Source organism: Psammomys obesus, unplaced genomic scaffold (assembly GCF_907164565.1).
Source record: "Psammomys obesus unplaced genomic scaffold, mPsaObe1.curated_primary_1811, whole genome shotgun sequence".
Taxonomy (NCBI): Eukaryota; Metazoa; Chordata; class Mammalia; order Rodentia; family Muridae; genus Psammomys; species Psammomys obesus.
The window spans coordinates 32,913,164-32,937,668 of NW_026596051.1; the positions used below are offsets into that span (position 1 = coordinate 32,913,164).

The window sequence follows — 24,505 nt, forward strand, 5'->3', positions numbered from 1 at the left end:
GAACCCCTGCACAGATGTAGCCCATGGCAGTTCAGTGTCCAAGTGGGTTCCATAGTAATGGGAAGAGGGGCTGACTCTGACATAAACTGATTGGCCTGCTCTTTGATTACCTTCCCCTGAGGTAAAGGCAGCCTTACCATGACACATAAGATGACAATGCAGCCACTCCTGATGAGATCTGATAGATTAAGATCAGAAGGAAGGAGAGGGGGACCTCCCCTATCAGTGGACTTGGGGAGGGGCATGCATGAAGAAGGGGGAGGGAAGGTGGGATTAGGAGGGGAGGAGTGAATAATTAGGAGGGGGGATACAAAGTGAATAAAGTATAATTAATAAAAAAATTAAAATTACAAAAAGAAGAAATAAAATATGATGGTTTTGGAAATCTCGGTCATTTTTAAATATTTGGCAATGACTACATTATTCTTTATATTAGCAATAGTATTAGAATTTGAATATTACTTTAGTATTTTTAACTTTTAAAAGAAAGCATTTAATGGGAGACTTGATTACAGTGAAGATAACTTTATATGTAAAACATCAATAGTACTCTTTTAAAAGTAAATCACTGCTAAAATATGCTTTTAATTGTTTGAACTTTATTTATTTGTCTAATGTGATGGTTGGGTTTTTGTCAATCTGACCCAAGCTAAGATCATCAGGAAAGAAGAAGAAACATCAATTAAAACAAATCTTCCATCAAATTGGGTTATAGGCAAGTCAGTGGGAAATTTTCTTGACTGATGGTTGATCCAGACTTCTGAGAGTCATGCCATCCCTGGGTAGATGGCCTTGGATTCCATAAAACAAACAGGCTGACTATGAAGTGAGAGGTAAGACAGTAGCATTATACCATGTCTTATACTATAGTTCCTGCTAGAAACCCAGGGGAATGCCTTGCGTTCCTGTTTTGACTTCCCTTCACAGACAGTAAGCTGTGCGAGGAAATACACCCTTTCCTCCTCAAGTTGATTTTGCCCAATGTTATATCATAGTAATAAAAGAAAACCAACTAGGACACACAAGGGCAATTCTCATTACTTTGTAAGAAAGTCTACAAATAGAGACATTCAATACCGAGGGCACAATTAGAATCAATTCATTTTCCTTCCCTTTCACTAGACAGGCTCCTCACAGTCTTGTGCCATTCCTCTTCTTTCTCTGCTTTCAATGTTTGTGGTGTCCTTGCAACACAGCACAAAAGCAGCAATAATTGCAAAGTAGACAGGTAAGGTTCATAATTATCACTAATACTCTTTGGCATGCTATCCAGTGAGTAGTGATCATGGTGATCAGTAAGTGGTATCCATCTGTCCTATGGAGCTACTCACACATCACATTAAAGAATGTCCATTGCAATAGCAACCTGCAAAATTTTCCATATCTTTCATTTTATAGGCCAGATGTGAGACTCTTTTGCCGACTTTTCTATTTCTCTGACTCAAACATCCATGTGTTAAAATAGAAGTGGTCCAGGCTCTTCTACTTTGTCCCTTGGTAGCTACATGATCTCTTTTAAAGTTTATAACCTCTACAGCTTGCAGTTTGTCCTAAATCAGAAAATATCTGTAATGTCTACCTCCTAATAATGTCAAATGATCAAATAAATTAATGGGCATAGATCCCTAAGAACAGAGACACACAGAAAGCTCAATCACATATCAACTACGATCATTCACACATGAAAATTCTGCCATCCTTTTACAGATGTCAGAGATAAGTTTTACAGTGTTACAGTGGGATTTTTTTGTGATTTCAAAATTTCACCAATGAGATTGTTTACCGAAGGGTAAACCCTCTGATTTCAAATAGGTCTGATTTGGTAATTGTTGTTGCTATTACAAAGCTCTGTGATTTTAAATATTTTAATTTGTCCTTTGTATTAGTTATACATTCTACATAATAGATTATCATTAACTGGCCTAGAGCAGCATATATTAGTATATTAATTATATCATTATTTTGTGGGTCAAAGGACTGGGACTTATTCAACAGTTTCAAGAAGGCCCTCTGTTCCCTGCTTCATGCTTGGGTTCTCATGAGAGCCTGTACTAAAAGAAGATTGCCAAAAATATTCTGTTATTGGAAAATTAACTAATTTTTGTCTAGTGTATTCTCAACAACTTGCCTCTTCAAGGCTCCCAAGGGAGTCAGTTAAGAAACCTTAAACTAAGTAACTATTGAAGTGACTTTTCACCTTTGACATATTCTATTAGTTAAGAGCAATTTACCGGTCTCATTCTCACTAAGTAGGATTTCAGACAGCTCAGGGGACATGTGTACTATGATGACATTGCTTAAGCCTTCATTTCTCTTCAGTGTTCTGTATGACAGTCCATGACATTCTATGAATTGTCAGTACCTATTAATTACTTTACTGGGTCAAAAAGAGATAATTAGCCATAGGGAAATATTAAAATTAGGACTTTTTTTTTTTTTTTTTTTTTTTTTTTTTGGCGGGGGGAGATAGGGAGTCACTATGCAGTCTGGCTAGGTTGGCCTGGAATTCACTATGTAGAGAAGGTTGGAACTCAGAGATCTGCTTGCCTCTGCTTCCCAAGTGTGGGAACTAAAGGCCTCCATCTCCATATCTATCCCCAAATTACAACTACTTAAATGCAATTTATCTGCAAGCTATGACTGTGAGGTTTTAACTGTCTTTCTATTCCTCAGCATTTTCCAAGCCTGTCATCTGATTCCTTAAGCCCGTTTCTTCATAGTTCAAGAGGAGTCATTTAAGTTTTATTTCCTTGGATTATTAATTTTTGGCAGCAACTACACTGATAAATTAAAAAAAAATTAATAACCAAAAGCCTGAACAAAGTTTTCTGCATTTTGTTTCTTCCTTCATTTCTTTCCCAAATAGAATACATTTTAAGTTTTGCTGTATTATGACACAAATTTTGCCTGAATAGAATTTAATAATTCAAAAAGAGCTGATGTGCATTTTATAGATGGAGAAATTGCAGTTATAAGCAGCCAAGAAGTTCTGTCTTCTTTCGCATAGGAGACTTCTAGCTTCAAATCTTCTGATGCAAATACACAGCCTATAATATGGCCCCACTGTCATAAAAGGAGGGTTGGTATGCAATAGAGAGGGGAATAGCAGAGTACAAGTAATCTTATGAGGCAATGGTAAAGGGGAGGACCCATAGGGAGAGGAAGGGCGGTGAATACAGAAGGAGGGAAGAAAGTGTAAGGGAAAGAGCACAGTGCAAGTGATCTGATTGAAAAAATGGGAAAAGGGGCTTGTTAGAAATTTAAGTACATACAGAAGAATGAAGAAGGAGGGTAAAATAAGAAGGATGTGTAAAGAGTTTATAAACACTCATTCTATTAAATATTTATTTAAAAAAAACATAACACACACACACACACAACTTTCCTCATCTGGGCTGATAATCCTTTATCCTACAGCCAAATACGACCTAATAAAACCTCCAATACCAGACATGAGAAACTCTTTTTTTAGTTGTTGGTCAGGGCTCTTCAAGAGACTCCCAAAACATAAAACCTATTGCCATAGCCCTAGGTTGTGTCCCAGACATGTAAGATAAGTTCTTTTTGCTGAAGATACCATGTACCTCTGAAAGAGGGCCAAGAGGTCTCCAAGATGGAACCTACCTAAATGTTCTGTTCCTGTGGACTAGCTTTCATGGTACCAGAAGGTACCATGGAAGCATCCAAAGAAAGATGTCAAGCAAGTTCTACCCCCCTATAATGCCTATGAACTATGTCAACAACCAGCATGGCAAAATGACCCAAGGGTGCAGCAATGCCAGGCATTCCTGGCCAGAGCTCTCCAGTTGGATTAAAAACCTACCCAACAATAAAGAAAAATAGTACTGAAAAATTACACAGCTACTCTGGGCTAGTGAAGTCATGCATCTTTGAGGAAAACCTACAACCACTAGTTTGTAAAACCAAAATAATCCCTAACTACATTGTAAACATTTGACTTTTTCACTGCACATCAATAAAATGATTATTTGAAATAGATGGACACTATCACAGAAAACACCAATCAAGACGCACAGTTGTGGAGCCCAATTCCAATGCATAGATCTATAAAATACTCTGGTATCTATGGTTTCAGTAACATTTTAAAGGAGGGAACAAAAACATTGCAACAGCCAGAGGATCAGAGAATTTGCTGTAAGACTGTGTCTCCTAGTAATGTTGGAACTTACATCCATAAAATATCACTGTCATGACTTCGTAAACATGAGCTGAACAAAAACAATGACAATACATATGTCAAAGTAGATGGGGAAATTCCAGGAGGTCTCAACCTTACACAAAGAAGTATAGAAAACCAAAGAATACTAAGAGTGGGAAAAATAATACTGAGAGTGTATTCTGCCCAAGGAAGTGCACATCACCTGGTTATCCAATATCAATTGGTCAGCAATATATATATATATATTTATATATGTATGTTTATATATGTATATATACAAACATATATATACAATATATATTGTATATATTTATATTTATTGTGTATATATATTTATATATAGTGTATATATATTGTATATAAATATACAGTATATATTGTATATATATACACAAATATATAAATATATATAAATAAATATATGGATATCAATATACAATATATATATTGTATATATATTTGTGTATATATATATATATATATATACAAATAAAATTGTATATATTAAAACAATGAATGAGAAAAGATGCCATGAATTTGCAAGTCAGCAAAGAGGGTTTTGAGGGCAGAAAGGGAAGGGAAATAAAGTAATTACAGTCTCAAAAATAAAAGGACAAAAGGAAGTGTTTTAATGATGAACCCTCTTTATACAACTGTACTATTTCAACATGCATTTGGAGACTCAAATATAATTACCATGACAATGTTTAATTTGTATCTATCATAGGGTGTGTCTTTACCAGAATTACAACTTTTCAAAAGTTATTCTAGTGGGAATTTTAAAAATATGAGATGAAAATACCAGGAAGATCTATTCATGCTACTTAGGTGGAACATTCTTTACACATACACATTCAAACTAATCCAAATAATACTTTGGTAAGCAAAAGCACTGCATTGATATTGAAGGCCAGCTTGGTTTGGGTTATAAAGGAGTATAATTTACAAGTATGAGTGATGAAGTGACATTTATTTTCTTAAAAACCTTACTAAAAGTACAATAAAATACCAAGTTTGATCATCACATCACAACCAATGAAAACCAACTATAAATCTGGACAGTGCTTATAAATCACTGTTTGGACCTTTGGTAATAGGCAACACAAAATAACTATTGAAGGTAAAAGAAAATTTACTAAACGTAGGACCTTGGTTTCTCGGGCTTTTCGGCCAGAACATATCCTGAACTGTAGTACAAGGTGTTAGAATCTAGAAATGTAAAGCTATGTTTCCACGTCAGCTAAAGAAGCTAAGGTACTATTGTAGTTTGAATGTACAATGTCTTTCAAAGATCTTTGTGCTTTGGTCTTTAGCCTGTGACACCACTGGTGGAATTTATTAAACATGTTGGGCCTCTTTGGATGTATTCTGGTCATCTTGTAGTGTTTCCTTGAACTAAATGTTGGCAACTTAGTCCCTCCATTTTTATTTTCTTGTCCCCCAGCTATCAAGAGGTAAACAGCCTCCCCCATAACAGTGATTATGAATTGGCCTGTGACGGAAACGTTGAGAGTCTCAGCCTTATTTAAATTCAATTCCTTTGAAAATCAATTACTCATTGTGTTATTGTAACAAAATACATTTTAACACAATCACCAAAAGACTGTTCTCTGAAAAGCTGAATTCTGGGGGCAAAGGACCACTTCAGTATTACCACGAATTTTGTGAAACAGAGACTCCTATCAAGTCCCTCATTGACTCCCATTTATGAGAACATTGCAAAACTATCAGGGATTCCTACAGAGGAGCTAATAGATGTGATAGCAGAGGAAAAGATTTAAATATTACTGAGAAATACTAGAATTAGAATTCTGTCTCACTTAGAACAATCTTGTGACTATTTGGGGTATTTAACTGACATATGAGATAGTGAGATTCCTTGGAAGGCAAGATGCCATAACCTTGGAAGTCGAGGCACCATAACATTGGCAGTCAAGGTACCATAATGGTTCCTACTCTGAAAGTATGAGATGCCTTCAGTAAACTCAAGCCTGTTCCACACTAAACTTAACCAAGCTAAGCAGAGTTAAGCTGCTCTTTAGAACAAGAAAGAGGACCCCAGGTAAGATGATCAATCCTCACTTAGAAAGACAAATGGGATGGATATTGGAAGTAGGAGAAAACAAGTAACAGGACAGGAGCCTACTACAGAGGGTCTCTGAAAGACTCTACCTAGCAGTGTATCAAAGCAGATAGATGCTGAAACACATAACCAAACCTTCGGCAGAGTGCAGGGACTCATATGAAAGAAGGGGGAGTTAGTAGGACCTGGAGAGGACAGGAGCTCCACAAGGACCAAATATATCAGGGCACAGGGGTCCTCTATGAGACTGCTTCTCCAACCAAAGACCATGTATGGATATAACCTAGAACTCCTGTTCAGATATAGCCCATGGCAGCTCATTATCCAAGTGGGTTCTCTAGTAAGGGGAACAGGGACTGTCTCTGACATGAACTCAGTAGCTGGCTCTTTGACCCCTTCCCCACCCCCAAGGGAGAAGCAGCCTTGCCAGGCCTCAGGGGAGGACATTGCAGCCAGCCCTGATGAGACCTGATTAGCTAGCCTCAGATGGAAAGGGAGGAGGACCTCCCCTATCAGTGGACTTGAAATGGGGCAGGGAGGAGATGAGGGAGGAAGGTGGGATTTGGAAGGAATGAGGAAGGGTGCTACGGCTGGGATACAAAGTAAATAACTGGTGAGTAATATAGAAAAATAAAAATTATTTAAAAAAGATAATTTGGATGTTGAATGTACAATGTTAGAGTTTCAAAAGAAACGTCTTTGATCATTCATAGAGCTATCTAATAGCACATAAAGTCAAGGCTAGATAAAACAACTTAAAAGATGATCAATTCGTAATTGATACGCTTATCAAAACAAAAATATAAGTTCTTCAGAAGGAAATGATAGAGTTTACAATCTCTACAGTATCATTCTCCTTTTTCAATATTCAACAAAAAAAATAACTGGATGTGCAAAGAAGTAAGAAAATATAACTCTGCTACAAAAAGTATATCAGACATTAGAAATTACAGTCAAAGTATCCTGATGGAGAAATTTGTAGATACATCCTTTGAATGAAGCAATACAAACATGTACCATTATCATAAAACATGTTCAAGTAATTAATATGAGATAGCTAAATGCATGAATACATTCATCAGAAAATTGAAACTGTACTAAAGCTAAATGAATATCTCGAATGTGGTAAATATGACAGCCAAAAATGGAAAGTTAACTGAATGAGCTTAGTAACAAATTGGATAGAGAAAAATGTAGAGTCAATAAATGTAAAGACAAATAGATATTATCTAGTTTAGGGAAGAAGTGGAAAATACAGAGTACATTATAAGAGTTATACAGATCTGATGACAGTATTATTTGAAATTCCAGGAGAAGACACTGATGACTTAAAAATATAAATAGCAGTGCCTTGTAGTTTCCAAAATGTGCTGTTTCCTCAAAGACCAAAAATGCTTAGACTGTCAAGAAAGAACAACATAGAAGCACTGAACAGAAACATACATTATCTACTAAAATCTAAAGGTAAAGAAAGCAATATTGAAGCAATCTAGAGAGCAAAAACAAAGGGTATAAGAGAAACAGGATACAAATAATTGCTGCCTTCTCCCAATGGCATGTTTTAAAATCTCATGAAAACCACAACTCAATTTAGAATTGAATCTGAAAAACTCTCCCTGTAAGTAGTAGGATACCATACATTCATTTTCTGATAAATGGCAGATAAGATTGTGCACCAGCAGCTGCTGACTGATGTCATAGGCCATGCTGTTGCATGTTCCCCAAGACAACGGCAAAGAAGACACCACACATAAAATTGAATCTGTAAGAATTAAAGAGAAATTTGGAAATGTGAAAATATAAAAGCAAGTTTTGTTTTTCTTGCTCTAAGTTACTTAAAAGTTAATGGAAAATCAAAACAGTAAAATAGAATGAGGAAATAAAATTGGTACCAGGGTATAAAGAATGACAGCAATGGAAAATGAAAGGCACTGCGGATGACATCTGTTAAGTGGGAACAGCAAAGTGTAAAATGAGAATTTGTCAGTGATGATGGGAGAAATAGAAGGTGTGAAGTATTAAGTGTGGATTGTAAGGTGCGATATATGAACCTAAATAGACCATCACATGGAGGATACATATTGTAAATGCTAAGGCATTAACTGAAAATAAAAGACATGTAACTAATCAGCCAAAAGCATGCATCAAGTAGAGTCAAATACGCCCAACTTACCCCCAAAACACAAACTCATGATGAAAATAGAAATAGAAATCAGAAGAGACAGACAGAAAAATAACAAGAATATCAGTTTGAATCTAATCATTTCAATGATTATACAAATTAAACATTTTAATTAATATCAAATATTAACAGTGGTGATAATAATTCCAACTTAGAGACTATGTAGAAGTAGCATACATAAACTATAAAGAAATTAATAGATTAAAAACAGCAAAACTATATAAATATAAAATATAGTCAGTAATCAAAATAAATACTTTGATCATATAATAATTCTAGATGACACTAACTTAACAATAAAAAATAATAGTGATAAAGAGAAATTTTACTGTAGCAAAGTCATAAAGGTATATACTTGTGATAGCAACAATTTAAAATTCATGAAGCAAATATTGGAAGAAGTAAATGAAAACGTTAACAAATCTGTAATAATTGCTGCTGCTGATGAAGTAGAACTAATTTATTAGAAAGAATATAAAAGCTATGGCCAACACTGTCAACCAAATTGCAAAACACTGTAAAAAACAAACAAACAGAACACAAAGTTATTTTCAAGTTAACATAATTTCATGAAGATATTCTAAATAATGAGCCCCATACTAAGCTCATCATGTTTCAGAAGGTTGTAAATGTATCATGTTCAGTATTAAGTAACAATAGAATTAAATTCAAAACCAATAAAATTAAGAGAGCAAAGATTTCCAAATGTTTGGAACTTACTTGCAGACTTCTAAGTAACCCATGGATAACAAACTCATTTAGAAGCAAATCAGAAATGTTTTATATTGAATTACAACACAAATATATTTAAAATTAAAGATATGTCAGTTGTGATTAATGATTTCATAGGAGAAAACATGAATGAGAGGTGTTTTATTTTGGCTCATAGTTCAATAAATGATGCCACCCATCATGACAGGGATGACATGATTACATGAGTATGAGGGACCTGGTCACCTTCCACAGCAGCCAAAAAGCAGGGGCTGGACAGGAATAGGGTCCGGCTGGACAGGAAATAGGGTCCGGCTATAAAACCTCAGGCCTTGCCCGTGGTGATTCAATTTCTCCTGAAAGGCTCCACCGCCTAAAGGTTTCAGAAACTTCCAAAACAACATCCTCAGGTGGGAATCAAATGTTCAAACACATAAGACCATTAAGGGTGTTTCACATACAAAGCTAAAGGGAGTTCTCTGAACAAACAATACAAGGGCATTCTAAGTATTGACGGTCCATTTTCCCATCTGTCTTTCTAAGTGAGGATTGATCATCTTACCCAGGTCCTCTTTCTTGTTTATCTTGTTTAGGTGTATAGATTTCATTATGTTTATCCTATCTTATAGGTCTATGTAAGTGAGTATATACCATGTGTGTCTTTCTCCTTCTGGGATACTTCACTCAGAATGATCTATTCTAGATCCCACCATTTGCCTGCAAATTATATGATTTCCTCGTTTTTGATTACTGAGTAGTATTCCATTGTGTAAAAATACCACAATTTCTGTATCCATTCCTCCGTTGATGGACATCTGGATTGTCTAATATTGATGGAAGAAAATATCACTTGTTTTTCATTGTTGCTATGACAAAATACCTGACAGAACCAAATGTGGAGGAGAGGAAGAATTCATTTGGCCTCGGGATTTCAGAGCTGTCAGTCAGTCATGAATGTGGAAGCCCGGTAGACTAGACCTATTGAACTCATGTTAGAGAGGGAAAAAAGAGAAAGAATGGAATGGGCATGATAAGCGAAAGAAAAGACAATACAGAGGGGGAAAGGAGAAAGAGGATGAGGAGAGTAAGGGGGGTACACCAAGTATATCCTTCATTGCAAGTATATGAAGACATAGTCTCTCCAGGTATGCCCGACATCCCAAATTTTCCACCACATCTCCAAATTCTACTACAAGGTGACATCGGAACAGTCAAAGTACAAAGCTGGGGAAAGGGATATATTATATTGAATCCTCAGAAGTCACTTAAAATATTCATGAACATCACATAGATATAATAAACACAAGAAATAATGTACCATGATTTCTACCTGTTTTCTTGGTCCTGTATTCTGATCTTTATGTATGTGACTGGGCACTACACACATATAAGTTTTCAGTAAGTTCAAGGAGATGTTTGGGGTTATTTTAGGAATTGGATGTAATGGATATTTTATTTTTCTTTTCATTAATCCAATTTACATCTCGGTCATAGCCCATCCTTCCTCTCCTTCCAGTCTCACCTCTCTCCCTCATCCCCTTTCCCCTATTTTTCAGCTCATCTATTCCCATGTGGACTGAGTTCATTTTCCTCCCCTGTGGTCTTGTAGGGAGGTCCCATCAGGGGGAAGTGATCAAAAAACAGGCAACAGGGTCTATGTCAGAGATAATCCCCACTCCCCTAACTAATGGGGCAACATGAATCCTAAGATGCACATTGCGTTTATCACACTGGGGCCTGTGCATTACACTATGTCTATCCTGTAAAATATAACTAAAATGTGTTTGAAAATGTGTATAGACCATGTGTGTCTTTCTGGGTCTGTGTTACCTCACTCAGGATTATCCTTTTAGTTCCATCCATTTATGTGCAAGTTTTTTTATTTTTATTTATTTATTATAATTAATTTACTTTGTAACCAGGCTTTAGCCCCCTCCCTCATTTCCTCCCAATACTGCCCTCCCTGCCTCTTCTTTTCCCATGTCCATTCTTGAGTTCACTGAGAGGAGAGGTCCTCATCCCCTTCCATCTGACCCTAGCCTATCAGGTCTCATCATGACTGTTTGCATTGTCTTCATCTGTGGCCTGGTAAGGCTGCTCCACCCACCCCCATGGGGAGGTGATCAAAGAGCCAGCCACTGAGTTCATGTCACAGACAGCCCCTGTTCCCCTTACTAGTGAACTAACTTGAAGACTGAGCTGTCATGGACTATATATGTGCAGGGGTTCTAGGTTATCTTCATGCATGGTCCTTGGTTGGAGTATCAGTCTCAGAAAAGACCCCTGGGCCCAGATTTTTTGGTTCTGTTGCCCTCCTTGTGGAGCTCCTGTCCCCTCAGGTCTTTCTATCTCCCCCATCATTCATAAGATTCCCTGCATTCTGCTCAAAGTTTGGTTATGAGTCTCAGCATCTGCTTCAATACCCTGCTGGGTAGTCTTTCAGAGGCCTGTTTCTTGTTTTCTCCATCTTCTAATGTCTATCCTGTTCACATTTCTGAATGAGGGTTGAGCATCTTGACAGATGGGTTAGATCCAGAATATATAAAGAACTCAAGAAGTTAAACAGCAACAAATCAAGTAATCCAATTAAAAAATGAGTACAGAGCTAAACAGAGAATTCTTTTTTTTTTTCGTATTTTATTTTTTTCTTATCAGTTACATTTTATTAACTATGTACCCCAGCCATGTCCCGATCCCTCATTCCCTCCCAGTCCCTCCCTCCCTCCCTCCTCTCCACCATGCCCCTTGCCAAGTCCACTGATAGGGGGGACCTCCTCCCCATTCATCTGATCCTGTTTTATCAGCTTAATAGAGGAATATTTAGTGGCAGAGAAACACTTAAAGAAATGCTCAACATCCTTAGCCATCAGGGAAATGCAAATCAAAACGATCCTAAGATTTCACCTTACACCCATCAGAATGGCTAAGATCAAAAACTCAAATGACAACACATGCTAGAGAGGTTGTGGAGAATTGGGAACCCTCCTCCATTGCTGATAGGAAGGTAAACTTGTACAACCACTTAAGAAATCAATCTGGCGCTTTCTCAGATAATTAGGAATAGATCCAGCTATACCACTCCTAAGCATATATTCAAAATGTGTTCAAATATGCAACAAAGACATTTGCTCAACCGTGTTTGTAGCAGCTTTATTTGTAATAGCCATAATATGGAAAAAACCCAGATGTCCCTCAATGGAGGAATGAATACAGAAATTGTGGTACATTTACTCAATGAAATACTATTCAGCAATAAAAAACAAGGAAATCATGAGTTTTGCAGGCAAATGGTGGGAACTAGAAAATATCATCCTGAGTGAGGTATCCCAGAAACAGAAAGACACATGCTATATACTCACTTATACGGAATATTAGATATATAATATAGGATAATAATACTAAAATCTGTTCACCTAAAGAAGTTAAGCATGAAGAAGGACCCTGGATAAGATGTTTGGAAGTTTTATGATTTCCTTGTTTGTATTGGCTGAGTACTATTCCATTGTGTAAATGTACCACCTTTTTTTTTTTTTTTATCTATTCTTCAGTTGAGGGACATCTAGGTTGTTTCCAGTTTCTAGCTCTTGCAAATCGAGCTGCTATTAACTTGTTTGAGTAAAAGTCATTGTTTTATGGTACATGATCTTTTGGGTGTATGCTCAGGAATGGAATAACTTGGTTTTTTTTTGGGGGGGGGACCACTTTTTCATTTTTTTAATAATTTTTATTTGTTTATATTAATCACAGGTTATTTACTTTGTATCCTAGCCTTAGCCCTCTCCTTCATTCCCTCCCAACTCCACCCTCCCTCCCTCATCTCCTCCCTGACCCTTTCCAAATTTACTGATAGGGAAGGTCCTCCTCCCCTTTCATCTGACCCCTTTCATCAGGTATGGCTGTTCCCAGTTTTCTGAGAAATTGCCACATTGATTTCCAAAGTGGTTGTACAAGTTTGTACTTTGACCAGCAATGGAGGAGTGTTCTCCTTTCTCCGTATCCCCATCTGCATGTGTTGTCACTTGAGTTTTTTATCTTGGCCATTCTGACAGGTATAAGATGGAATCTTAGAGTTGCTTTGTTTTGCATTTCCCTGATGACTAAAAATGTCGAGCATTTCTTTAAATGCTTCTCCACCAGTCGAGATTTCTCTGTTGAGAATTCCCTGTTTACTTTCTATTGGATTATTTAGTTTGTTGGTGTTAAATTTCTTATGTTATTTATATATTCTGGATTTATAGCCTTTTGTCAGATGTAGGATTTGTGAAAGTCTTTTCCCAATCTGTAGACTGCCATTTTGTTCTACTGATACTGTCATTTGCTTTACAGAAACTTTTCAGTTTCAAGAGGTCCCATTTATTAATTGTAGATCTTACAGCCTAAGCTGTTGGTGATCTGTTTAGAAATTGGTCTCCTGTATCAATGAGTTCCAGTCTCTTATCCCTTTTCCTCATTCAGATTTAGTGTATCTGGTTTTATGTTGAGGTCTTTGATCCACTTGGTCTTGATTTTTATGCAGGGTGATAAATATGGATCTATCTGCATTTTTCTACATGTAGACATCCAGTTAGAACAGCACCATTTAAAGATGCTATCTTCTTTTTTCCATTGTATGGTTTTGTCTCCTTTGTCAAAAATCAGGTGTGCATAGGTGTGTGGATTTATTTCTGGATCTTTGATTCGATTCCATTGATCAACCAACCTATTTCTAGGTCAGTACAATGCAGTTTTATTACTATTGCTCTGTATTACAGTTTGAGGTCAGGTATGGAAATACCTCCAGAAGACTTTTTATTGTATAGGATTGTTTTCACTAGTCTGGGTTTTTTGTTTTTCCCTATGGAGTTTAGAATTGTTATTTCAAGGTCTGTGAAAAATTGTGGACGTATGGAGCGTTCATTGAATATGTTGATTGCCTTTGGTAAGATTGTAATTTTTACTGTGTCAATCCTGCTAATTCATAAGCATGGGTGATCTCTCCATCTTGTGGCATGTGCTTCAATTTCTTTCTTCAGAAACTTGAAGTTCTTGTCATACAAGTCTTTGACTTTCTTAGTTAGAGTTAACCCTAGATAGTTTATATTATTTGTGGCTATTGTGAAGGACGTAATTTCCTTAATTTCTTTCTCAGTCTGTTTGTTATTTGTATCCAGGATGGCTATTGATTTTTTTAAATTTTTTTTATTTATAAATTACAGTTTATTCACTTTTTACCCAGCTGTAACCCCCTCCCTCATCCTCTCCCAATCCCATCCTCCCTCCCTCATCTGCTCCCATGCCCTTCCCCAACCCCACTGAGGGGAGGTCCTCATCCCCTTCCTTCTGATTCTAGCTTTTCAGGTCTCATTAGGACTGACTGCACTGTCTTCCCTTCCTCCCTCACCGCTCCATGTGCGTCCCTCCTGAAGCTGTGTACTCCGTTGAAGAGGACGACCTTCCCCGAATAGAGGAGGATCAGTCTTCTGTCAAGGGTATAAGAGTAGCTGCGCTCCCCTGCTAGAACCTCCAAGGGCTACTGATTTTTTAAAATTAATTTTATATCCAGCCACTTTGCTGAAGGCGTTTATCAGCTGCAGGTGTTCTCTGGTGGACTTTTTGTGGTAGCTTATGTGTACTACCATATCATCTGTGAATAGTGATACTTCAATGTCTTACTTTACTATTTCTATTCCATGGATCTCTTTTAGTTGTTTCATTGCTCTAGCTAGAAGGTCTAGTGTTGTAATGAAGAGATACGAAGAGAGTGGGCAACCTTGTCTTGTCCCTGATGTTAGTGGGATTGCTTTGAGCTTCTCTCCCTTTAGTTTGATATTGGCTATGGGCTTGCTGTATAAGCCTCTATTGTGCTTAGCTATGGGCCTTGTATCCATGATCTTTCAAGACGTTTATCATGAAGGGGTGTTGGATTTTGTCAAAGGATTTTTCTGAATCTAATGAAATGATATATGATGTTTTTTTCCAGTTTGTTTTTATTGTGGATTATGTTAATGAATTTTTAGTATGTTGAACCATTCCTGCATCTCTGGGATGAAGCCTACTTGATCAGGATGGATGATGTATTTGATGTGTTCTTGAATTCGATTAGCAAGTATCTTATTGAGTATTTTTACATCAGTGTTCATAAACTTACACACTCATGGAGACTAAACAACTCCTAGCTCAATGATGACTGCATGAGGGATGAAAATAAAGAAACAATTAAAGACTTTCTAGAATTCAATAAAAATGAGGGTAAAAATTACCCAAACTTATGGGACAACGTGAAAGCAGTGCTAAGTGAAAAGTTCATAACACTAAGTGCCTTCATAAAGAAATTGGGGACCTCCCATATTAGCAACTTAACAATCTCTTGAAAGATTCAGGAAAAAAGAAGGAGGCAGAGAAGAAGATGGAGAAGAAACAAACACCACCCAAGAATAGATGGAGGAAATAATCAAATTCAGGGCTGAAATCAATAAATTAGAAACAAAGAGAGCAATACCAAAAAAATCAATGAAACCAAGAGTTGGTTCTTTGAGAAAATCAACAATACAAACACTAGCCAAACTAACTAAAAGACATAGAGACATTACCCAAATTAAGAAAATCAGAAATGAAAAGGGGGACTAAACAGACAATGAGGAAATCAAAAGAATCATTGTGTTACTTCAAAAGCCTGTATTCCACAAAATTGGAAAACCTAAAGGAAACAGATGATTTTCTTGATAGATTTCACCTAACAAAGTTAAATCAAGAGCAGATAAACAATTTAAACATCCCTATAATCCCAAGGAAATAGAAGGAGACATTAAAAGTCTCCCAACCAAAAAAAAAAAAAAAAAAAAAAAAAAAAAAGCCAAGTGCCAGATGGTTTTCGCTCTGAATTCTACCAGACTTAAGGCCACAGAGAAGGACAATGCAGCCAGTCCTGATGAGACCTGATAGGCTAGAGTCAGATAGAAGGGGAGGAAGACCGGCCTATCAGTGGACTACGGGAGGGGCAGATGGTGAGAAGAGGAAGAGAGGTTGGGACTTGGGAGGAGACTAGGGAGGAGGCTGGGATACAAAGTGAATAAATTGTAATAAATAATAAATAAATTTAATAAATAAATAAGAAAGATCTAGCACCAATACCCCTCAAACTATTCCACAAAATAGAAACAGAAGTAACTTTTCAAATTCATTCTATGAAGCCACAGTCACCCTGATACCTAAACCACACAAAGACTCAACAAAGAAAGACAATTTCAGATGTAATTTTTTTTAAGGGGCAGATATCTGGTCAAGATATCCAGTCTTGAAAGTAACAAAGCCATCTGCATGTGAGGTGGACATATAGGGGCAAGAAGAAAGGCTATGTTTCTAGATTATGACAAGAAATTTGATAGGGTAGTAGCAGAGATGAAGCTGGCATTGGCAAAAATAATTACAAAGGAATTCATCTACAGCAATGAGACTATAAATAATGTTTTGCTAAATCACTCTCAACAGGTCTGAGCTATGGAAATAAAATCAGGAACTACATTGTCTCCTTTTGGCCAAAGTTATTGAATGGCTTAACTCATTTTTGTATGTCTGTTGATGCTTATAGATAATTTGCAAATTGTGTTGTCATCACAACATTTAATCTGCTCTTAGCAGCTCATAAACAACATTTGATTAATTGTTTCAGTTGGTGTCTTCTGGAAAAGATTTAGAGAGCTCAGTTTATTTGGATGAAAAATACTGAGAGACAAGCTTCCAGGATAAGGGAAGGGGAAAGTGAAAAGAACTGCCTGGTTTTTTTGTTTGTTTGTTTGTTTGTTTGTTTTTTGTTTTTGACTGGATTTAGGAAATGTTTTTAAATGAGAAGTTTACCTGCTTGTTTCCACAGGAGGATATAATTTCTTCATCAGGCAAGAGACAAGCTCAGCACTGAGGTAGAGTAACTCTGGAGAGACAGAGGCAGATTGCCAGTAGAATAGAGCACTGAAAGGAGGGAAAGACTAGTCAAGCCTGAGGTAGGGGAACACTTTCTGAAGTTGCCAATTATTTTCATAAAATACTTGAACAATTACATCTGCAGTAGTTGCCATACTCTCTGAGGATCACAGACACATCATGGAAAATAGATTACACTTCAACTGGTCCATTTTTCAGAAAAAAAAATGAGAATGATCAAGGATATGGAAAGTATAGATGAAGGCTAAGTATAAATGAAAATGTGTATTATTATTGATATTATTAAAGAATGAGAGATTGCATTGTCATTTTCTCATATTATTGCATGAATTATAATTTCCCCCAGGTCCTAGATCTTTTTAGTTGAGTGGTTTCTATTAATTTTGGCTTTGAAATAATTTTCCATTGAAGTGTGCCTTTTAATCAGCACCTCTCTACCTTTGTTGATTTATCCTAGCCCAAGATCAGTGAACAGAGTTCTGAAAAACTGTTTATGGTTTTATACTTGCATCACTTTGAAACAGTATTCATCTAGGTAGGTAGATATAAAATCTGGCAATGAACATCCTTCGGAATAAGACTCTCTCATGGCAGTGATTGCCATTCGGAATAAGGCCCATGCATAGCAATTATGACACAAGATATACAGACAGTTTGAAGCTGATAGGGAAAAAGATCCTGGAAAATAGCTATCTACTAATTTCAGGACTATTAGATATGCAAACAAACCAGCATTACAATTTCTACTTCTATCCATTCCCTTTTGTGCCTGTCCCCTCTCTGAGGACTGTAAATAAATTTTATGAGCTGTGTTTTGGAATGCACACGTTTGTGAGGATTGTGCCAAATGTTTCCTTTGCCATTCACATCTGCATCTTCTGATATGGTGAAGAGTCAACAAGAAAGTAGATTTGATTCTGTTCCTTTGACTAATTCAAGTTCACTTGGGGACAGCATTGGAAAAAAACCAAACATTACATACGCACCAGAAAAGCCAAAACTGAGTTTTTCCATTAAGTAGCAGTTGGACATTTTAAGTTATAAATGGAATGGCTGAAAATATTAAGTAAGATTCAGAACTTAGCAATTGTATTGACCTTGACACCTGTCCTCACTGCCTTCTTCTTTACTTGGACAATTATTTCAGCTGAGAATGCCATCCAAACCCTCCATTTTAGAGGGAATTTCTTCAAATCATTGCTCCATTAAAATTACAATATTAAAGACACAAAGGTGCATGGGTATCTAATTGCAGTAATTGTGTTGAAAAATAACTCACATAAATCTCCTTTAGGGCCTTCATTGTGTTTGATGAATTTCATGTACTCACTTAAATCTGAAAGGATTTCAAAGCATTGTTCTACAAAGGATTATGAGCAATTATTGTATATGAAGAGAGAAAGGCTAAAGGAAGGCAATCTAAGAAGCTTACATTGTAAAAGAAACTCCATTCTTTTAATTCCAGGATAGCAAAAACTCTAACTAAAGTCCTTGTGATTCTGGAACTTTCTGTTTCATGCATGGCTTCCCACTCCCACCCCTTCAGACCAACAATTGGTTGGAAGCATTATTGTTTGTACAAGCAATATGCTGACAGACTCTAAATGTAACACATCTCTCCTGAAAAATGAGGGAAGCATGTAATCATACAAAGAGGAAAATACCCAGTGATTTCCAATCTTCTGAAAATAGTAGTCTTCTATTGGGTTTATTTCATGATTATAAAAGCCTAATAACCAGGATAGCTGAAAGCAAATGTGATTTATTAGGGTCTCTCACACAGGAGATAAACCCATAATGTGCAGACAAACATTTTTAAAGGAATATGCTAAAAAGAAAATTGTCAACAGCTTGCTAACTCGGTAGCTTCAGAATGTGATGATTTGAGACTCGGAAATACCAGAGTTGATGAATGGTAGAAGCAAAATTATAACTGTTGTTCCATGGTGAGATAAACTTTCATTTCTGTGAAGAAACTATAGATTACTGAAAGTGATTGCAAGCAATCAGCACTATCTATTCTTCTTCCCTAACTGAGCAATGTTTGAATTTGTGCCTTTCAGGCAAATGCATTAATAACATTTAGCCACTAGGTATTTGTGGAAGAAATTGGAAATTATTTTTAATTTGTTGGTTTGGTGAAGCGATAATATATTGAGCTATAAGGGAGGGGGTAAAAAAATAACCCATTGGTACACAATTTCTATTTGCATATGTAAATCCATTAATGTGCAACAGCCATGTTATTCTTATATAAGTTCTCACACAAAGAAAAGGGTTAATAGACAGAAAGATTTTTTAAAAAAATGTATGACCATGTAGTGAAATATGAATTTAGCACATAACTCATTGGAGGCTCAGTGAGTTATGGGCCTCATTTACTGCACATTACAGGCATTTTCTCCATATTTCTTTTCAACAAGGCATATAGGTTAAATTAGTTTCATGTTGGGTTTTCTAAGATCTTTCACGGACTGCCTTCTGCAACAAACTCTAATATTCCTGCTCTTTTAATTCCACAGGAAGAGGCTATTAAGAGCTGTTCTTTAATTACTGTGTGAGGCAGTGCCTCAGGAACATGTTCTGTAATAGCCGAAAGCAGACTGGCATTACACTCAAGCGTGCACAGTCAGGTGACCCACTTAAAGGAGATGCTCATTATCCATGGATGAAGGTGAGTGGACAGCGGCTCAGAGATGGAGGGGTAGAGAAGTAGGGGCATTGGGATGAAGCATTCAGACCTACCTTCATTGGACCAGAGAAGAGACCGTGATAAGCAACAACATCCTGAAGGGTTAAGAATATTAAAGGACCCCATTTCCCATAACTTAGCTCATAAATCATATTTTCAGGTACTTTACATGATTTATGAGAGGCTGGCTGTCTGGATGATCAGTAAGTTGCATTAAAATGGCAATTGGTACTTCCAAAACAGAGCCTTATGATAAGAATCTAAATCTTATAGAAAGCAAATCTCTGCAGACCAGTCAGCCAAAAACTATGGTAAAAAGGTAGCAACTACAATTTATTCTCTGTTTAAAAATGAGAATATAAAATTAGAAAAAAAAAAGCACTGGGCTGAAATCATGACATTTGGGTTTTGTTTTTTGTTGTTGTTGTTTTGTTTTGTTTTTCCTATGACCTTGATCTAGTCATATACTTTCTTTGTTTCTTATTAGCTTGTTTGGTAAAATAAGACTTGGGGCTTACTAACCCACATATATACATACACACATATACATATATCCTCTAATCTTTTATTTCTACACATGACATGCATATAAATTGCATAGTCTCCAAATAATTTACTAATAAACTTCTTCTTACAAGTGCATACTTAAATATAATATATATTCCAAACATACATTCTTTTTAATTTTTATTTTTTAATTTTATTTTTAAATATTAGTTACAGTTTATTAACTTTGTATCCCAGCTGTAGCTCGCTCCCTCATTCCCTCCCAATCCCACCCTCCCTTCCTCATCTCCTCCCTGCCCCTTTCCAAGTCCACTGATTTGGGAGGTCTCCTTCTCTTCCATCTGACCCTAACTTATCAGATTTCTTCAGGACTGACTGCAATGTCCACCTTTGTGGCCTAGCCAGGCTGCTCCTCCCTTGGAGAAGGAGGTCCCAGAGCCAGCCATGTCAGAAATAATCCCTGTTCCCCTTACTAGGGTAACCACTTTGATACTGAGCTACCATGGGCTACATCCGAGCAGGGGTTCTAGGTTATATCCATACATGGTCCTTGGTTGGAGATACAGTCTCATAAAAGACTTCTGTGCCCATATATATTTGGTCTTTGTGAAGCTCCCTCTCTCCAGGTCATACTAACCCCCCTTCTTTCATATGATTCCCTTCACTCTGCCGAAGGTTTAGTTATGAGTCTCAGCATTTGCTTTGATAGACTGCTAGGTAGAATCTTTCAGAGACCCTCTGAGATTGGCTCCTGTCCTGTTACTTGTTTTCTCCTACTTCCAATGTCCATCCCATTTGTCTTTTTAAGTGAGAATTAATCATCTTACCCTGGGTCCTCTTTCTTGTTTATCTTCTTTAGGTGTGCAGATTTTAGTATCCAAACACACATTCTTGCTATTATCCATGTATATATTGTATTTTCTGTGGTAATTATATATTCATATATACTCTATTTTGAATTGTTTTTGTTTAAAGTGAAATTTGACAGATACTTGCATATATAGTAAATATGAATGTATGCATTCATAGAAAGATATGCAAAAAATATATTATGTAACGATATTTCTATTGTAATGCATGCATAAATAATTGGTCACTCTTCCAAACATCTGCTTTGAGGTTTTTGTTACTTAATTTTAACTCCTATTTTGAAAATCATAAATGCAATGACATAGCAGTATTACATTTATAAATGAGATTATAAAATGTAGTCAAGTGCTTTCTTTAACATTGTATTGAATAAAGATAACATGTTGGCTGTTTTAGAAATAAAAAAAACTATATAGGAAATTACTTCTTGCCTTTGTTACTGAGGCAATGAAAGATCAAAAGAGGAGCTGATCAAGGGTGGCTTGTCGCTTCATATTAGTGAGAGTAATTTCCACTTGAAGGGAGCATGCAGATTCTTAGCTTTGTTGATAGACCTGTGTTGAATGGCTCTCTTCCATGTCTGACTCTGGTATGTGTGAGGAAGTTTTCTAAACATAGCTAAAGACCCAAGCGTTCCAATGATCTCTTGAATAGGCACTCCAGCCCATGAGGATTTCTTGAAGTTGATTTTCTCGAACATGTTTGCCAAGAGAGGACTTAACAGGCCCCTGGGTACTTGAGAAACAAGAGTATCGTTTGACACAGTGAATCATCTTACAATGACTAAATTGATACTCTTCACTATAAATAAGGATCTAGACTTGAGTTTGACCACAGCAAACAGAATGTTGACCTTGTGTTTCGTCAAGGCCAGTGACTTAGTTTCTGTATTCCTTAGCAAACCCATCTCTGTAGTAGTCTTGTTCTCAGCCATTTTAAGGATCAACAATCCTTCAGATATGGCCATTTAGTTATTAGTTACTTTCATTTAACTCACAGCTTCTTAGCTTACTCCCTCTTTGGTCAAGCCAGTATGTGTTTCCGGACACACAGGATTCTCTTAGTCTTTGGTTCAGCATGACTTTTTTAATGAAGCACTAAGAAGTTTATGCTAAAGTCATATTTAAGTTTTATATATGGGGTGAATACACTCATATGCAAGTATCTATAGTCTATGGCCTATGAGTGTATTATTAAAGCAGTAAACATGTAATTCTAAATACCCAGTATTTATCTAAGATGCAGAGGAAGGATAAAAGGTGAGAGACACTAATGACTATATTGGTATTTAATCCTTGAATGTATATTAATAGATTTAAAATATAAGAATTCATATGATTCTGAAAGTAAAATATTAAATTATGTATGGGTATATGTTAACAGGAGCAGGGATGTTCTCTGCAATGAACTCAGTGGCAGGCTCTCTGATCACCTCCCCCTGGGGGGTGCAGCCTTGCCAGGCCACAGGGAAAGACAATGCAACCAGTCCTACTTAATCCTGGTAGACTAGGGTAAGAGAGAAGGAGAGGAGAACCTCCCTTATCAGTGGACTAAGTTTGTGTAAACATGCCAGCATTTGTTCTCTGTAATTGTCAATTAAACAACCAGTCCATGCTGTACAATGGAGAAAATAAGGTAGGACATCCTGATCCAGCGAGTAGGAGGAGAAGAGGACAGAGATCAAGAGGACAGGACTTGGAGCCATGAAGAGAATTCTTGGAACCATGAGGAGAGATGGACCAAACCTAAGATATGACTAAAAGCAAGTATAATGTGTAAAATCTGAATGGTAAAAAACTATGTGGGCTTGGAGGTTTAGGATGGAATAAATGTTGCCCAGCATTGTGCTCTAGGTTAATTAAATAAATCCTAATCTCGGTGTGGTGATTTGGGTATACAGCTGGTTTAGGAATAACCACTGTTTAATGAAAAGATAAATCAACAGTAAATATTAATCACCCACAACATGAGTCCCAGGGATCAAACTCAGGTTGAGCAGCCTGGCCACAATCAACTTTACAGGCTGAGCCATCTCACAGGCTCCCTACTTTTATGATTACTAACTTGCAATTTAACATGACCTTTTTTAGAGTCCCTGTGTCTGAAGCAGTAAGGCTGTAAATAAATGAAATATAAATTAGTAAAAATAGTTTAGTGTTCCTAATACTAACAAATACTTAGTAGTTGAAAGGATTTTGGCTGTCTGTTTGATACATGAGGTTGTTCGTCTTATTCATAAACCCATTTACTCAAAGCTTTATCTGAAAAATGTTTTCTCAGTCTTTAATTTTTATTTCAGAGTTGAGTTGGATTTATCATGGCTTTATTTGATTCAATTAATAACAAATAAAATTGAAAATTCAAGCTGCTGATGAATATCCCTTGTAACAGGTATGTTTGATGTCGTATTTACATTGTGTTAGCTGTTACTATTTGTAAGCAGAGAGGCTTACGTAATCTAACTTTGTATCTGCCTCTCTGTCTTTCTGTGACATTTTTAGGATGATGTTTGCTCATATTATCTCATGGTCTGGTGTCATCTGAAATCTCAGGGCAGATTGGAAACCCAGGTATGATTTGATGTTGAAATTCTTCCTAGGGCTGGGGTGTTGTTTAGCATGTGCAAAGTATAAAGTTCAAATCCCAGAACTTCAGAAAGGAGTGTTTGTGTGGGGCTGTGACTATAGCTCAACTGTAGTATGTTTAACAATTGCCTATATTAGTTTTCTTCTTTTTAAGCCTTATTTTTTCTTTTTTTTTTTGCCTTTCTAGTTTATATTTTTGTGAGCTTCATCACTTTTCCTGTAATATGTATCGTATCTTCTGGCACTGTGGAAGCTAGTTAGTAGTGATGAAGCTTTCAGATGAGTCTTAGTTTGGTTATACTGTGTTCTATGGCTCAAATGCACAGTGTCTTCATCAATCTGATCTTATTGTCAAGTTTTGGATGGTAACCAATAGCCTGCAACTTCAGAAGGTCTGTGGAGCCTCACTGGCCAACAACTACAAAACAGGAAAGTCATTGCTGTCACTAGACTTTTCATTGGTTAGCCTGTGTTGTCTAGTAAGGTTGGTGTCATTCCACTAAATGATACCTACATTTAATTCCTTTTATATATGTATATATACATATGACAATGAGCTTCCATGGTAATAGGTAGAATTTCATGTGATTTTTCTTGAAGGATTTTTAAAGTTATTTATCCCTCCCCATAGTTCCTCTGTTACCTTGCCTTACCATTGCCCACCCCAATTTAACCCTTTCTGTTCTAGCAATTCCCTTTAAGGTATATTGTTGGTATAATGTTCTTTTGGAATGTATACACTTTACCCTTGTTCATTCAAATGATTTGCCCCCCCCCC

General features: G+C 36.6%; 2 long non-coding RNA genes across 2 annotated transcripts in view; both read left to right on the forward strand.

Annotated features, from left to right (window-relative positions):
- Positions 1–23,242, forward strand: part of LOC129689062 (uncharacterized) — a 44,037-nt gene extending 20,795 nt beyond the window's left edge. The window contains exons 2-3 of the long non-coding RNA XR_008722029.1: positions 19,596–19,747; positions 22,751–23,242. This is a non-coding gene — a long non-coding RNA (uncharacterized LOC129689062). The remainder of the gene's footprint in view (positions 1–19,595; positions 19,748–22,750) is intronic.
- Positions 23,243–23,642: 400 nt separating this feature from the next.
- Positions 23,643–24,505, forward strand: part of LOC129689063 (uncharacterized) — a 6,987-nt gene continuing 6,124 nt past the window's right edge. The window contains exon 1 of the long non-coding RNA XR_008722030.1: positions 23,643–23,712. This is a non-coding gene — a long non-coding RNA (uncharacterized LOC129689063). The remainder of the gene's footprint in view (positions 23,713–24,505) is intronic.